This window comes from Cyprinus carpio, chromosome A13 (genome assembly GCF_018340385.1).
Source record: "Cyprinus carpio isolate SPL01 chromosome A13, ASM1834038v1, whole genome shotgun sequence".
Classification (NCBI taxonomy): domain Eukaryota; kingdom Metazoa; phylum Chordata; class Actinopteri; order Cypriniformes; family Cyprinidae; genus Cyprinus; species Cyprinus carpio.
The window spans coordinates 1,877,482-1,891,091 of NC_056584.1; the positions used below are offsets into that span (position 1 = coordinate 1,877,482).

The following is a 13,610-nucleotide window of genomic DNA, read 5'->3' on the forward strand; positions in this document are numbered from 1 at the left end:
TATGGATGTTTCTTTTCATCTTCTTGCCTTTGATAGATCATGGAAATTCAGACTTCAAAATCGACATTACCTCAGTGTTGTTGGGACGAACAAAGATTTGGGATTTAGTAGGGATTTTTCCTTATTGTGGAACCAAGTGCTTCAATAACAAGTTCTGTTAATGATCAACAAAGTTCAAAATTTACGAATTGACTTCAATTCCATTGATGAGCTGGCCACAAAAAAAAAAAAAAACAACAACAAAAAAACTTTTTTTTCACAATGCATGGTTTGCTTCATCTTGGTTTGACTAATTGATGTTCTTCCGCCAGGTTAGTCCATAAAAAAAGATTAATGTATTAGAATTAAATACATTTGGAGATTGCTCACAATTTCTATACATTGTGCTGCGTGTATGATAAAATAATTTCTGGGCAATTTATATTTTATTCATATTAAATATGATTAACTTTTCTTAGAACAGCATCTAATCTCCTTGAATTTCATACATTCTTTTTAAATTTAACATAAAATTCCACATCCTCTTTGCTGCCTCTTAAATCAATTCAAAAATCAAGTGTAGCATTAGTTCTGGCATATCATGTGAGTAAAGCTTGCATCAGCTGATCCACATCTACCTATAGGAATACGACGCCTATCACAACATTCCTATATAAGGTCTATTCAGTATTATTCAGTAGCTTTATTGCTTTCTCAGGACCAAATTACCCTTCTCCATCCCCAACTCCTCCTGGACTTTGGCTTTCTATATTGCTTGTTTAATCAGACTCCTTTTATCTATTCCTTTTATGTTTGTACACTAAAATGTCATTAAGAAGAAACATTATGATATCTGCATTTGGTTCTGCTCTGTTTACCCTGGGGGGTTTAATGCTGCTCTCGCCCTGCTCATCATGAATCATGACAGGCTGCATGGGATGAGCGGCGAAGTTTTTACTCAAACAGAACAGAAGCATAACACCAATACAACCTGAATGCAAAGTGTCAGTCATTTTGACGTTGTGATTGTAGTCCTGACAGAACTGAATTAGAATTTCAAAGACATTTTTCACATGGTGTTTTTCACTGGCACGAATGTTTAATTAAGGCTTCTCTTTGTCTGTTTCTGTCTCCAGGCCACCACGGATCTGTATGGAAATTGCACACTGCGTCATTCGGGCCACAATCTGCCCGCCGCCCCTTGAGCTGCTGGCGTGTTTTGCCCCTGGCATTGGAGGCCAAAGTATGTACAACTTTTGTTTTCCCAGCGCACAACACTGATGAGTATTGAGCCTCTATCACAAGATTTATGAAACAATAAGACAGCAGCGCTGGCAGACGGCAGCTGAGATCGTAGATTACTGCTGACGAGGGTTGTGTCAGAGCGTAGCACAGCTCTCCTGCTCTAAAATGCCTCCCTCATGTATGATTGATTCCCTTTAAACACTGAAACGGTGCTGATGCCAGAGCCAAAGCTGCCTTCCCAGTGATTTGAGAGTTGAATGATGATGTTACAGCATGACCTGCCAACAAATAAAACATGCCGTTTCCATGCTCCTTTAATTATAAATCTTACTACTTGATTTGAAAACTTATCTTCCACCCGCAAGTCATTGGATTTTGTATCTTTATTCCTTAATAAGCAGCTTTTGTTGTAACGTTCATCCATCCATTCATTCTCCAAACTCCTTGCAACAGATGGCCAGTCTATCACAGTCAGAAGTTCAGTAAATAATTCATTTTGAAATGAACAAAAAGTAACTGGAGCAGCTTTGCAGCATGACAAAGACGATAAATGTGTGAATCAGGCTGAGATTGTGCTCTGGGCAGCAGCATGCGTTACCCTGCTGGAGGAAAGGAGGGTATCACTGGGAGACGCTGCACATACTTTTCAGCTGTTGATGAGGAATCAAACTGGCACGTACGTTGCTAATCACTTCACGAAAATGAATTGAAAGTCGCTCTTGGTTTCAAGCTAACACACTTACCCCATGTTTCTTTGAATGCCAGGAATCAATGAATATTTGGCTGCATCTGGTACTTTAGGCTCTTTAGAAGAGTGTGAAGCTCAAGACTCAATATTTCATGTTAAGAGGAACCACACTGACTGAGATCAACTACAAAGAGTTATGACTATCTCTTTTAAAGGGATCATATCGCACTGTTTTCTTCTTATTATTTTATTATAAAATGTGCCACACAAACACACACCAACACTGGCACCATTGTAAATAAACTTGCCATGCAGTCCTTACTAACAACGTTTCCTAACAAACCTATGCAGGGATGCAGCTTTCTGAAGCCAGAATAGTGCTGATTGGCAAGATTCCCTGACTTTTATTGATTTTTTATTCTTTGTCTCTAAAACCTAAATAAAGGTGTCAAGTCCCAGCACTTTCCCTATACACACTCTTCCTTATATTATCATGTTGATCAGAATTCATATACGTTTGATTCACATAGTCAGAAGAGTGCGATCTCGAGGTAGACAGTGATGTTCAACAGCAACACTTGGTTCATTAGACTTGATTGAGAAGCTTTGTAAGGAGCAACTGGTGGGAAATGACAGTTTCACCACATCATTTCTGCCTCCCATTCACACATTTCAGTAGGACGTATATGGTGTCAGGACTGGTGTTAATAGCTGTTGACACGGCCTTCCCTGTGTAAAGTCTTTGTGTTTGCTCAGTACTAAATAATGATGTAGGTGGCGAGAGAGCAGGTCTCATTTTGTTCAGCCAAATGTAAATACAAATCGTAAACTGCAGCTGATTTGCATGTGTTTGTATATTTGAGCATTACTCATGAAGAGTGTAGTGCAGTACAGCTCAGGGCTGGACTGGGACAAAAAAAATCAGCCCTGGAATTCATTTGGTCGAAGTCAGACCATTCCATACATACATACATATATATATATATATATATGTACACACACACATATGTATTTATGTGTGTATACCTACAGTCTGATTTTGATACCGATTGCCATTTTTGTCCTTTAGCCAAAAGACAATAAAGAATGAAAGAGTACATGCATGAACAAATATGTGAAAAAAAAAACTTTTGCAGGCTGAACTGCAAAGATCTGTAGCCATTTGAAATAAGAGGCAACACCACTGCATTTTAAAGGGGACATCAGATTGCCCATTTTCCACAAGTTGTGTGATTATTTAGTGTCTTCAAGAAACGTCTGCAACATACTTTTGTTAAATGTACTTAGTGGTCAAGTAAGCAACACCCTTTTTATCTTGTCAAAAACAGCTCTGATCACAGTGACCAGTTTCGTTGCATGTCTCTTTAAATGTTATATATCATATCTGCAACTTGATCCAGCTCTTCTTAATCTTCTGAGCTTCCTGTTTTGCCGCTGAATGCTGTGATTGAACATAATGAAGTATTCCAGAGAGCTTTGTATTAATAAAGTAAACCTCATGCCTCATATATAAGTTTAGTCTTACTGCCAATATCTAGGATTATTAGTCAGAGTGTGGTCAAAAAAAAAATTTAAAAAAAAGATTTAAAAATCAGTATACAGTCAACATCCGCTTCCTCTAGCGCTCGGCGCAAATTGCTCTTCATCTTGAGTCGAGCGCTCTTGAGGACAAACCATATGCAACTGTAAGGTTTTGTTGTTCTGTTGCTGTGTGCTCTTTTGCAGGAAATCATTCACTCAATAGTGCACATTTTATATTAAAATTGATATGGTAAACTATTAGGATCGGGAGCTTAAAGGATTCATGGTTAGGACAAACAGGAGTCATGCTAGTGATTTTTTTTTTTTTTATCCCTGGCTTGACATTGTTTCCTTCATTATGTTTGCCTGCAGTCCAAACTTGATGTGGAGGGACCTGCAGCACCTGACGGTCCTCACCTCTAAGAGAAAGAGGCTGCATGACGAGGTGCACCAGTGGAGGAGGAACGGTGTGGGCCTGGAGTTCAACCATCTGTTCGGATACGGCGTGCTGGATGCCGGAGGAATGGTCAAACTGGCCCGGGAGTGGAAGACCGTTCCGGAACGATTCCACTGTGTGGCGGGATCCGTGCAGGAGACACAGTGAGTACAGAAAACACGCCAGAGGAACAAACACTACGACTGTGGCCGTGAGGTTAACATACTGCTATTTCACTGCAGCAGTCCGACTGTAATATTTGCAAGTGAACAGGATGCTGGAGAAAAAATGTAGAATATAGATATCAGAAATTTACTCATTATTGCACAGAAATTTTTTTTTCTAATTTTCTAAATTATTTTTGAACGGTGTTTCTAATATAATGCTTTCTTCTGTATTTACACTGGTTTTTCAAAACTGATTTCTATGCTCTAGCCTTTTGTGCAACAGCAGCATGATCTAAAGCTCAAATCTAATTGGACAGCTTGTTTCATCATGGGGCGATGGGGGAAAAAATCGACTGATCACACCCAGGTGTGAATGGCTCCATAGGGATTCATTGTTTTGATTCAAGAACGTCATGGTGTCGTACATTAATGTCACTAAACCACACTTAGTGTGAAAGGCCCTGGAGTGCCTAAAACCCTTTTAAACCACATGACACAAGCTACACCCATCATACACACGTGTGATGCATATCAAAACAGAGGAAAAAAATAATACTTAAGACAGATTTGATTTCAGAAATAACTGTGGTGTTAAATATTATTTTCCCTCTGTTTTGATATGCATTACCTGTGTGTGATCGTGGTGTTATCCGGGCCGCTCTGACCCCCCCCTCTGTGCTCTGTGTGAAGGCATATTACATGTGTCGCCCTCCTGACTCTCCACACTCAATCTGCTGCTCTCGGCCACTCGTTTTCACATCTGCTATAATTAGTCCTCTCCCACTCACCGCTGGGCACTGCATGCTATGGCAACAGCTGCAATTACACTGAGACTGTGTGTGTGTGTGTGTGTGTGTGTGTGTGTGTGTGTGTGTGTGTGTGTGTGTGTGTGTGTGTGTGCATGCACTGTTTTTTTTTTAGGTTCCCTTGTCAAAACCTCCATCGACAAAGTGTCACCCCTCATATCATACCTGACACGGGGTTGGTAGGAGTTCTGGCGAGGCACAATTTAAGAACAGCAATCAAGCAGTGGTAGAGGAAAGATGTGAGCGTGAAGTGTAATGAGTGGAAGCAGGCAGAGCATTTGCCCGTTTATCCACACTGACTAATGAATGCCTACTCGCGGACAACTAAATACAGAACACATCACCAAGTGTCACTGGAGCCAGGAGAAATCAGGGTTTAATTGATTTCGCAGGAGTTCCCTGAATCTATTACTGTCTGAGTCATTACAGGATTTAGCCATACTTTCTCACCATCATGTGAAAAAGAATACATGATCATTTCTGTACCTTTTCAGTACATTACAATATTTTTTTTTTACTCTGTAAGTTAACAAAGTTTAACATTTAAAAAAAAAAATGCTTTTCTGTGTACTTTTCAGAACTTTGAGATATGCTTTGGTCAAACTCAAGCACTCCTAAAATGACTCAAAGCTGAACAGAAAAAACAAAACAAAACAAAACAAAAAACAAGCTATTCACAGGTGGCAAATGACATACAGTGGCCCACATTTTGTTCCAGAGCAGTAATTAAAACAAAAGCATGAGCTCACATTCCTCCTTGTTTCAGGTCAGGGCTCAGTTTGTTTCTCAGAGTTCCCTGTTCACTGATGTGTTATAAGCAAAGCTGTTAATTACATTTGCATAATATCAGATCACTGTTGTTCAGGTACTCTACGTTTTCATAAATTAATCCAGATTTGGTACTCACACCTTATTCGTAATTTGGCTGAGCTTCATAGACCTCATTGTACCGTGTTCAGTGTTCTGTCTGTAAATTGTTGCATGTAAATTATGAATTAAACTCACAATGGTTTTATGAATGAAATTTATTATTCTTACGTTTTACAAATGACACCCAATTACTTTGGAGGCCATGGAACGAAAAATAAATAAGTTTGTTAACTTGTGAGATATAAACTCTAAATTGCGAGATATAAACCCAGATTTGTGAGATAAACACGGAATTGCAGTTTTAAAAAAAAGTCTGTATGAGTTTTATATATTCACAATTCTGTCTTTTTCCACTGAATTCTGTTCTCACAATTTACACAGATTCCACAGATAAAAAAAGTAAAAAAGATAATTGCGACTTTTTATCTCACAATTTAGACTTTGAATTGCAAGAAAAAAAAGTCAGAATTTGTGAGATATAAACTCAGAATTCAGCGGAAAAAAGACAGAACTGAGATATAAACGTGTAGACTTTTTTTTCTGAATTATGAGCACAATTCTGGGTTTATATGTCACAATTTTGAGTTTGTATTTCGCAACTACCTTGTATAACTACTAGTTTTTGACATCTATGTGCTGAGTAGGTTTTCGCAAACACATAACCAACAGGTCTTACATTTTCTTCTTCGTCGATGTTTTGCATGGCTCTTTTTTAATAACTGTTGTTCTTTTCTTCGTGCACCAATCACATCCACAACCTTGTGTCCTCTTGTGTGGCCTTTGGATATTTCTATCAACTAGTTTCCTGGGGAACACTAGGCCTCTCAAAGACTGATGTGCACACAACACACCCACTAATGTGAGCACGTAATGGGCCAGGCTGGGAGACCTGCCTCTGATAATGCCATTATGTCCACTTTACACTCGCTCACTCAAGTCCTGTGCTGTTATCATCGCAGCAGCACAAAACAGGCTGTCAGCAGCGGCGGGCCTTTGTGCTCGCGCCACAACAAAGCAGCCTTATGTAGGGGAAAAACCCATCATCTGGCCAAAGCAATTGTTAGCAGCAAGATGGTACGCCATTGAAAATAGAGGAACTCTTTTTTTTTTTTCGTGGCCCAGTTTTGCTGCTTGTTTTGAAGTGTCAGTAGCTCAGAATGGCAGAAGTGCAGGGTTATTTCTGAAATATAAACACAGGCTTTGCATTAGAGCTCCAGCTCTTGCACACATACTCATTTTGGTAATTATTTATTTGACATTTTTGTAATTGTAGTGGAACACATTTGTCTGAGTCTGATGCCTGTACATTATGGTCAGAGAGGTCTTCACATTCTTACTGGTTTATTAGCTAACGACACTGAATTAATGTGAACTCTGTAAATGTCACCAGGAACAGATTCATCCATCTAATAGTAAAAAAAAAATATCTGCACTGATTTAAGTTTTAAAATGAGTGTGAATATTAATTGACACACTATCTTAACCCTTGTAAAAAAATAGGTAAATTTTAGCATCCTATAAAAAATAGCATTTACTACAGAAATAATGAAGAATATATTTTAATATGAAGTGTATGTTATTTAATGTTAAATGAAAATGTATTATAGTATACATGATATTAAATGCTATTAGGTGAGCATAAGAGAGCATTTTGACCCAATTTTAAATGAAAATGTATTATTTTGTATATTGTGTTAAATTTTATTATTTTAGATTATGTGTTGATTTTGATTAAACTTTCATATATCTTAGATTCATTGCACACCAACTGAAATATTTCAGGTCTTTTATTGTTTTAATACTGATGATTTTGACATACAGCTCATGAAAACCCAAAATTCCTATCTCTCAAAAAATTAGCATATTTCATCCGACCAATAAAAGAAAAGTGTTTTTTAAAACAAAAAAAGTCAACCTTCAAATAATTATGTTCAGTTATGCACTCAATACTTGGTCGGGAATCCTTTTGCAGAAATGACTGCTTCAATGCGGCGTGGCATGGAGGCAATCAGCCTGTGGAACTGCTGAGGTGTTATGGAGGCCCAGGATGCTTCGATAGCGGCCTTAAGCTCATCCAGAGTGTTGGGTCTTGCGTCTCTCAACTTTCTCTTCACAATATCCCACAGATTCTCTATGGGGTTCAGGTCAGGAGAGTTGGCAGGCCAATTGAGCACAGTAATACCATGGTCAGTAAACCATTTACCCAGTGGTTTTGGCACTGTGAGCAGGTGCCAGGTCGTGCTGAAAAAACGAAATCTTCATCTCCATAAAGCTTTTCAGCAGATGGAAGCATGAAGTGCTCCAAAATCTCCTGATAGCTAGCTGCATTGACCCTGCCCTTGATAAAACACAGTGGACCAACACCAGCAGCTGACATGCCCACCCCAGACCATCACTTGACTGTGGGTACTTGACACTGGACTTCAGGCATTTTGGCATTTCCTTCTCCCCAGTCTTTCCTCCAGACTCTGGCACCTTGATTTCTGAATGACATGCAAAATTTGCTTTCATCCGAAAAAAGTACTTTGGACCACTGAGCAACAGTCCAGTGCTGCTTCTCTGTAGCCCAGGTCAGGCGCTTCTGCCGCTGTTTTCTGGTTCAAAAAGCACACGCCTGTGCACGGTGGCTCTGGGTGTTTCTACTCCAGACTCAGTCCACTGCTTCCGCAGGTCCCCCAAGGTCTGGAATCGGTCCTTCTCCACAGTCATCCTCAGGGTCCGGTCACCCTCTTCTCGTTGTGCAGCGTTTTTTGCCACACTTTTTCCTTCCCACAGACTTCCCACTGAGGTGCCTTGATACAGCACTCTGGGAACAGCCTATTCCTTCAGAAATTTCTTTCTGTGTCTTACCCTCTCGCTTGAGGGTGTCAATGATGGCCTTCTGGACAGCAGTCAGGTCGGCAGTCTTACCCATGATTGCGGTTTTGAGTAATGAACCAGGCTGGGAGTTTTTTAAAAGCCTCAGGAATCTTTTGCAGGTGTTTAGAGTTAATTAGTTGATTCAGATGATTAGGTTAATAGCTCGTTTAGAGAACCTTATCATGATATGCTAATTTTTTTGAGATAGGAATTTTGGGTTTTCATGAGCTGTATGCCAAAATCATCAGTATTAAAACAATAAAAGACCTGAAATATTTCAGTTGGTGTGCAATGAATCTAAAATATATGAAAGTTTAATTTTTATCATTACATTATGGAAAATAATGAACTTTTTCACAATATGCTAATTTTTTGAGAAGGACCTGTAAGTAGGACTTCAGTACATTTTTTTTTTACAATTACAAGTACAATTACATCTGTTGTCTTTGAAATATGGTTAAAATACACTGCTGAATGTACTGACAAGCATTTATGATAAATTAAAATATATTTAAATACATGACATACAAGTTTCAATAGAAATTACATTATATAAGTATATTTACAATTGTACATTTGTAATTTTAGGTTAGGTTAGGTCTTTATTGTCATTGCAAATGTTTATACAATGACATTCTGTTTCAATCCAATTTGCAGCATAAAAAAAGAAAAGAAAGATTTTTACATTTTACATTAAAATACATTTTACCTGTAATATACAAAAAATACTCTAAAAATATAAAAATATAGGAGGGCAATGAAGCAAAAGCTATTGCATAATGGAGTTAAAATTTGGAGTTGAAATTTAGATCATTTAAATCATATTGATTTTAAATGTAATATCAAATAAGTGTACTTTAAAAATTATTAAAACATAATTTAATATGTACTTTGAAGTAAAACTTTTATTTTGGCATTGTTACAAATTGTACTTAAAAAATAAATGTGTGTTAAGAAACATCAAGGACACTTAAGTACCATTCATCATCTGCAAGTACAGCTTTTTAAAATGTACTTTTAAGATTTTGGTGCACATTCATTACAGTTAAACATACTTCTTTCTCACAAGGGAATGCATAGTGTTATTGTAAACAATCTATTAAAAATGTTGGTCTTGTATTGTTTATATATTATTTTATATAAATAGTCTACTTTGCATATTTCCACTTAATTTTAAACCCTTCTTATTCCTGTTTGTTACACCAGCCTTTCAGCAACAAATTCCCAGTGGATACAAACATCTAACCCACGTTTTTACTCATTCAGTATCCATTTAGACTCTGAAATATATCAGTTTCACATTTCACTGAGAGCACTGCACTCTTACTGATAGCTGAAAGCATCAAATCAAAACTAGATCTGTTTATATATATATATATACTGATAGCTGAAAGCATCAAATCAAAACTAGATCTGTTTATATATATATATATATATGAAAGCATCAAATCAAAACTATATATATATATATATATATATATATATATAAACAGATCTAGTTTTGATTTGATGCTTTCAGCTATCAGTAAGAGTGCAGTGCTCTCAGTGAATGTAACTTGGATGTAACTTGGATATGAGGGATCCAGAGTGATTTTCTGAGCCCTTATATATATATATAAGGGCTCAGAAAATCACTCTGGATCCCTCATATCCAAGTTACATCCAAGTTACCCCATCTTTGAACGTTTGCCATCTGGCCGGCACTTCAAAGCCACAAATACCAGGACAGTCAGGCACAAGAACAGTTTCTTCCCCCAGGCAATCTACCTCATGCACAGTTAAATGTTCCCCACTTATGCAATAAAAATGTGCAATATCCTTATGTTTATTTGTTACCCCTCCATCCTAGTACATCCCCGCTTATGTCACTAAAACAAATTCCTTGTATGCGCAAGCATACTTGGCAATAAAGCTCTTTCTGATTCTGATTCTGATATATATATATATATATATATATATATATATATATATATATATATATATATATATATAAATACATAACACAGAAGTATTGAAATGTAGACGGTTGTAAGTGACTTCTGTTTGATTCCTACAAAACCTCTGCAGAACTTTTCCACATGGCCTTTTTCTCATTTAGATGTTTGTGGTTTCCTTTTGCTCTTGCTCTTCTGCAGTGTTAAAATGCAAGTTTTATAAAATCTCATTCTCTTGCTCTCTTTCTTTGCACAGCAAAATACAGTCGGGCAACAAACTGGTGCTGAGCATCACGACTGATGCCTGCCAGGGCAAAGACAACTTTGTGCGCTACCTGGAGCATGTGCAGGCCGTTATTACCATCAATGCCAGCCGCCGCGGGGACCTCAACGTCAACATGACTTCACCAATGGGGACCAAGTCCATCCTACTGAGCCGCCGACCCCGGGATGATGACGCCAAGGTGGGCTTCGACAAATGGCCCTTCATGACCACCCACACATGGGGCGAGGACCCTCGAGGAACCTGGCTGCTGGAGGTGGGTTTCCAGGGCGAAGCCTCACAGAGCGGCGTGCTGAAAGAGTGGACCCTCATGCTGCATGGAACACAAAGTGCCCCTTACATAGACCAAGTGGTGCGGGACTACCAGTCCAAACTGGCCATGTCCAAAAAAGAAGAGCTTGAGGAGGAATTAGATGAAGCTGTGGAGAGAAGCCTTAAAAGCCTTTTGAGTAAAAATAACTAGCCATCTGCATGATAATATCCTCTCTGTATTAGCATATTACTTGCCTGTTCTCTCTCTGCTTTCTCTCTTTTCTTGTGATTATTTGATGAATGTTTGACGTGAGTCTCTCATATTAAAGTGCATTCTCTGAATGATACAGCGGCCGTGAAAACCATTTCAACACTTAAGACACACTTAGAAATGTTTGAACATCACTGTGCCAAATATCAAAGAAAGTGGCATTTACATTAATGAAAGAGTGCGTTTTACACAGTGTTCCTGTGGCTTAGTGGTAGAGCATTGGGTTAGCAGCACAAAAGGTTGTGGGTTCAATTCCCAGGGAATACACAAACAAAATGTATAGCTTGAATGCACTGTAAGTCGCTTTGGATAAAAGCGTCTGCTAAATGCATAAATGTAAATGTAAAATTTAAATGTAAAGACAGCACAAGCACACTTTACAAGCAAAAACATTCCACAAAAAGACCTTTGTGTAACAGACGTGCGTAGCAACGGAGTTGGAGATCCAAATGCAGGCTTTATTTGAAAGAGCGCAATCAAAACAGGCAGGGTCAAACACCAGCAAACAACAATGTCCAAGGGCAAGGCAAAAAGAGTAATCTAGATAACAGGCGAGGGTTAGGGCAGGCAGCAAATCATCAGAAAACAGCACAAAGTCAAAAAACACAGGCTAGGCAAGTCAAAGACAAGGATACCAGGAAACACTTAGAATTGTAGCTAACACAAACAATACTTTGTAAGCTGTGTGTCAATGAGAGCATCTCTTATAGTTCTACTGACAGGAAACAGGTGGGTGAGTGATCAGGTGATGGTGAAAAGGTGATGGAGACCTTGTGAGTGGGAGGAACAGCAGGGACCGGATTACTGACACTTTGTCAGGTTTCAAATAAATATACTGAGTTCATATATCTACAATAAATCATATGGACTGCAGCTGGTTAAAAGTCATTACAACAGTACCTCAGAAAGTAAGTTCTGAGAAAACATCTAGCATCATTTTGTATATATTTTGTTTTTAAATGCAGTGACATTCAGACTATAAAGTGTGACTTGAGTGTCCAAATGTGTATTTTGGCACCGCTGTATGTCCCATTGAGAAAGTAGTACATCTTACTCTCAATGTTCCTTTTTTACCCTTTACAGAAATGTATATAAACCAAATATATCTATACGTTATTATGTTCTTGCTTACCCCAAATGTGTATTTCCTCTGCTGTACAGTTTGTCACTGTAAATCATTTTGTGTGATTCTCCTTTAAAGTTTAGTATCTTGCAAACAGAGCGGTGATATTTCTTTGTTTTTTTTGTTTTTTTTTATGAAGAGATTAAATGTGCGTGATTCAACTACTTATGGCCAAACAAAGAATATTTCATAGCATTGTCTATATATAATAAATCTATTTAGCTGTTTGCTAAAGCACCTGACTGATTAAGACAGTAATTTCTCCAGTGGTTTGGTTGATGTCGGGTACAGTGGTTTAGAATTAAAGTCTAACTTGGAAACTAATCGCTATGATAAATTGATTTACGGTTACCAAGAAGCTTAGCAACTAGCAATTTTACAGCTTTGAATACAGTTTTTGGTTGCCAGTGTAGCAACTTGCTGTGTCAATATTTGTTGTTTCAGGAGTGTTTATAGGCATTTTACAACTTGACGTTGAACCTGGATTATCTTAATTTGCATTTGTTTTTTTTTTAATAGTATAAACAAATACATCTCAAAAAAGTGCATTATGCCCAAGTCAAAATCCTCTACTTAATTCTAAATGTGACGTTTCAGTATTTTCTCTTCGCTTTGGACCTTGCATAGTAGATTATGCAAAGGTTAATCTGTATCCAGCAAGGTCAGTTTCATGAAAAATGGTTTCTTTTTGTAACTGACTCATGCAGAAAAAGTGAAAGAGATTTTTGCTTAATGGTTGAACTAACTGAACACCACAAGGGTCTGTTTTTAATAGTTTACTTCAGTGATATTTAAGGTTCTAATTTAACATATTTCATATGTTTAAAGCTACATTGTCATTTTTACTGCCTCTTAGTCATCTTTATAATCAATCAATACAATAGTGATCTTGGACTTTATATTGCCATCTATAATGGTGTGGATGCTCCGGCATACAAAGTTATCAATGGCACTGGAGACATACCTTTATCACAGACTAAATCAGGGGGTTTACCGAGTTACCAGAGTGAGTAGAATATAGCTGGTCATGTGATCTCAACACGGCAGCCACCATTTAGAATAAAACATCTTAGAACTCTCATCTCTTGTGAGAGTGAACATCATTTTAAACATTTCTCTTTGGGCTTGCTCCCATCAGGGGTCACCACAGCAGAATAATCTGCACAACCAATTTGG

The 13,610-nt window shown here is 37.9% G+C and overlaps 1 pseudogene; it reads left to right on the top strand.

Moving 5' to 3' along the window:
• Positions 1 to 12,407, top strand: part of LOC109050932 — a 56,964-nt pseudogene extending 44,557 nt beyond the window's left edge.
• The last annotated feature ends 1,203 nt before the right edge of the window (positions 12,408 to 13,610 follow it).